The 4,368-nt window shown below is 42.3% G+C and overlaps 1 pseudogene; it reads left to right on the plus strand.

Moving 5' to 3' along the window:
- The first annotated feature begins 2,539 nt into the window (after positions 1–2,539).
- On the plus strand, positions 2,540–3,554 carry LOC101988936 (annotated as a pseudogene).
- Positions 3,555–4,368: the final 814 nt, after the last annotated feature.

Raw genomic sequence — 4,368 nt, forward strand, 5'->3', positions numbered from 1 at the left:
GTAATTTTTTTCTTTTATTTTCTCTCTTCCCCCTTCTTATTCTTGATTTTAATGCCAGTTATAGCATGGACATTCAAGTGCTTATTTGTTTTTAAAACATATTAACTTTTTTTTTTTGTGTGTGTGTGTGTGTGTGTGTGTGTGGTGTATGGTTGCCCATGGAGGCTAAAAAAATGGCATAGATCTCCTGGAACTGGAGCTATATGTGGTTGTGGGTAGTGTGGGTGCTAAGAATTGAACTTGGATCCTCTGGAAATGCTCTTAACTGCTAAGTCATCTCTTCAGCTCCTAGAGGGCAATCCTAAGGATGTATCAAAGTGATTTTGAACAGTTAAAGGGAGCACTCAGTAGATAGGTATGCAGGTTATTTCTATAATCTTCATTATAAGCAATTTTTTAAAAAAGAAATTATTGGCTGCCTGTGGGAATTACAGAGCCAGAAATGAAATTCCTTTCTGTGCAGCAGGCCTCAAATTTAATTAGAAAGTAACTAGTTACCTCCTTTAACACATCTGCCACTATTGTACCAATGGTTACACTTGCCTGAGAGGCTAGCATTGTAACATGCAGGGACTAACGCTGGGTGAAATGATTGATGTCTTCTTCTGCCAACAGCCTTCCTAGCACCTTCCAGCACTATTTAAGAGTCTCATGAATGGTCGTATTTTCAAATCGTCTTTTGCATACTTTTGTTTATACCCATAGGCCTGAGATGCTCTCAGTGGGAGTCAGTGACCCTCTTTTTTAAGAGGACTGCAGTCAGTGCGGAGGTATTTAATTGGTCAAAGTGCTGAGAAGAAGAAGCTGCGTGCTCAGCTGTAGGTAGGACCCATCTATCCCATGCCACCCATGACAGAGCTTAGGAAACATCCAAGAAGAGGACACTGAGACCATGGACGAGCAAGGGGCTGGAGAGATGGCGCCATGGTTAACAGCAATTTGGCTGTTCTTCCGGAAGGCCTGGGTTTTGGCTCACTAGCAACTGTAACCCCAGCAGTTCCAGATGAACTAATGTCCTCTTCTGGCCTCCATATATCCATACATACCATGCATGCATATGGTACACAGACAGACAGATGTGCAGGCAAACACTCATCTGCATAAATAATAATGATAATAATAATAATAATAATAATAATAATAATAATAATAATAATAGAATTAAGAGCTGGAGGATGGGGAGGAGCACTGTGAAATGTTTTCCTCTGGACATGCTATGACTCTGGCACTCACGAACTCACAGAAGTTATGATTATCTGTACAAAACCTACCCAAAAGCAAGCCCACCAAAATTCCTGCTAAAATGCAGTAAAGATCTCCAGGCTTTCATACTGATTGAGGTGTTATTGCAAGATAGCGGCTGGGGAGCATTCTTTTTTAAGGCTGAGGCCACTGGTTGATTTCCTACGCTCCGGTAGATGGCTCTGCACTTGTTCTCTTGTGGACAGCCCGATTGGGCTGGGTGGGTTAATAATAATAATAATAATAATAATAATAATAATAATAATAATAATAATAATAATAATAAATAAAAGACGTGAAGGGAGGAGGAGGAAGTGTGGTGGGATGTATGGGGTGGGGGAGTTCAAGGGGAAAAGAGAGATGTATCTGATCCTATTGTGTTATATAAATGTGCAACATTCTTAAACAATAAAAGGAAAACTCAAAAAGGAAGTTTGTTGAATCCCATGGTACCGGCCTATAATCCAGGCTGCCTGAGAGGCTGAGAGGCAGGAGGATTACAAGTGTAAGGTTTGCTTTATTTGCAGCAGCGAGGCTACCCAGAGCAACTTAGTGATACCTGTCTCACAGTTTAAAAATAATGAAAGGGATGGAGGATGCAGCTCAGCAGTGGGGACCTTCTCTAGCTCACAGGAGACTTGTGTTCAGTCTTCAGGACCGTGGGGGGAGGGGGGGAATTCATAGTTTAGAAGTCTTCTGGCTTTGGTTTGCTGCAATCTGCAGGCAGTGAGTGGAAACTACTGGTCACAGGGACTCCAGGATGTGTGGCTGCTCTGTCCTGACTGACATGGACTAGGATGTTCCTTCTGTCACTCTTGGCATGGAATGCTGCTCACGTCCTCTGGCTAGAAAAACAGATGCATTTGGTTGGGTGCTGGTTGGCCTGAACATCCGCAAATATGGAAGCCTAAATTTTCCAGGAAATTATCGGATATGGGGACACACATACACACACACCTACTCAGCCTAGAAAAAGAATCCATGATGATTTAAAGGAAACTGGTACAAACATTGATTTAAATAAAATCTACCTTTTAAATATAATAATGCACATTTATAATACCCACTAAAACATCTAAATTGACATTATATTATGTGACATAGAAACAGAGGAAGGAAAACATGAATTTCTGCTTACTTTATGTGTATTTGTATAAGTATATTTTTAATATTTTATTAATTTTTGAGAATTTCATACATGCATACAATGCTTTTTGATATTACGTTCACTCCCCCTCCACTTAACTCTAAGATCTACTGCCCAGCCCAACCCACTCATAACTTCATGTCTCCCCACTTTTATAAGCCACTAATTCCAGTTTATGCTGCTTATATACCCAGATGTTCCATCCACTGGAACATGGTCAACCCACTGGAGCAAAACTTTTAAAGAAAGTCGACTGGTTCTGCCCTAAAGCCATCAACTGTCCATGGCTCCTCGGCTAGGTGTGTAAGGATTTGATGCTTGCAGGTACTGAGCAGGCAAAGGCTTTGAGTTCATGAGTGCAGCGGTCCTGGTTTGTCCAAAGATACTGCTCCAACCCTCCCTGACCTCTGACTCTGACAATCTTCCTTCTGACCCCTCTTCTGCAAGAGTCCCTGAGTCTCGGGGTGAAGCGGGTAGAAACACACATCTAGAGGGCAGTTTGATGTATTGGTCCATGCTAGAGGACAGACTCAATGTTCATCTCTGGCTGCATGGTTAGGACCATCTAGAGGTTAAGAGATTTGGGGCATAAAGACACAAGGTAAACTAAAATATTAGAATAGAACAATCAGGGACCAAAGATTCAGATTAAAAATGAACAAAATTAGCTTCCATGGGAGGCCTACATGCCGCCGATTGTGCCGCCGCCATGTCTCTCGTGATCCCTGAGAAGTTCCAGCACTTCTTGCGAGGACCCAACACCAACATCAATGGGCGGCAGAAAATAGTCTTTGCCATCACTGCTGTTAAGGTTGTGAGGTGGAGATACTCTCATGTGGTGTCGAGGAAAGCGGACATTGACCTTGCCAAGTGGGCTGGAGAGCTCATGGAAGACGAGGTGGAGCTGTGATCACCATCATGCAGAATCCCGATGGTATGAGATCCCAGACTGATTCTTGAACAGACAGAACGGTGTGAAGGACGGAAAGTACAGCCAGGTTCTCGCCAATGGTCTAGACATCAAGCTACGTGAGGACCTGGAGCGACTGAAGAAGATTAGAGCCCATAGGGGCTGCGCCACTTTCGGGCCCTATGTGTCCGAGGTCAGCACACCAAGACCACTGGCAGCTGAGGCCGCACTGTGGGTGTATCCAAGAAGAAATGAGTCCCCTGGTCTTCGCTGTTAATAAATAGTTTATATGCCTGTGAAAAAAATTAACAAAATTACGACGGGTATAAGAGGTGATAGGAAGAACCGGATTCAATTAGTCCTTCCTCCCAGGATCCGATCCAGCTCTTCCCCACTATTCTCTCTCAAGGCTCTTCCTCTCTTTCTCCATCAGGCTCAGCATATCTGGTTTTAGATCCATTTGAAGCTGAGTTTTGTGCAGGGTGATAAGTATGGATCTATTTGGATTCTTCTACATGCAGATATCCAATTTGGCCAGCACCATTGTTGAAGATGCTGTCTTTTTTTCGAAGGTGTGTTTCTGCCTTCTTTAACAAAAATCAGGTGTCCATAGGTGTGTGGATGTGCATCTGGGTTTTCAATTCCACTCCATTGATCAACATGTTTATTTTGTGCCAATGCCATGCTGTTTTCATTAGGATAGCTTTGTAGTTAGTACAGCTTGAAATCACGGGTGGCCAGATTTTCTGAGGTTCTTAGACTATTCAGGATTGTTTTGACTATCCTGGAATCTTTGTTTTGCCTGTGTGTCACCAATGCTCCTGACAACAACAAATACCCTTACAGTTGTAAGGCGTGAGATTCCGCACCTACGATGTCACTTAAGGGTATCCTCATTTATTTGTCATTATTTATTTGTCATTATTCACCATTAGTCATTGTTCATTATTTCTTATCCCTGGACAAATTCTTAGATTAAGCTAATTGTATTTAAAAAGTACGAAGCATATTATAAAAGACGAAGAGACAAATTCAAGTATCTATAAATTCAACACTATCCTGTGGACAT

Source organism: Microtus ochrogaster, linkage group LG7_11 (genome assembly GCF_000317375.1).
Source record: "Microtus ochrogaster isolate Prairie Vole_2 linkage group LG7_11, MicOch1.0, whole genome shotgun sequence".
Taxonomy (NCBI): Eukaryota; Metazoa; Chordata; class Mammalia; order Rodentia; family Cricetidae; genus Microtus; species Microtus ochrogaster.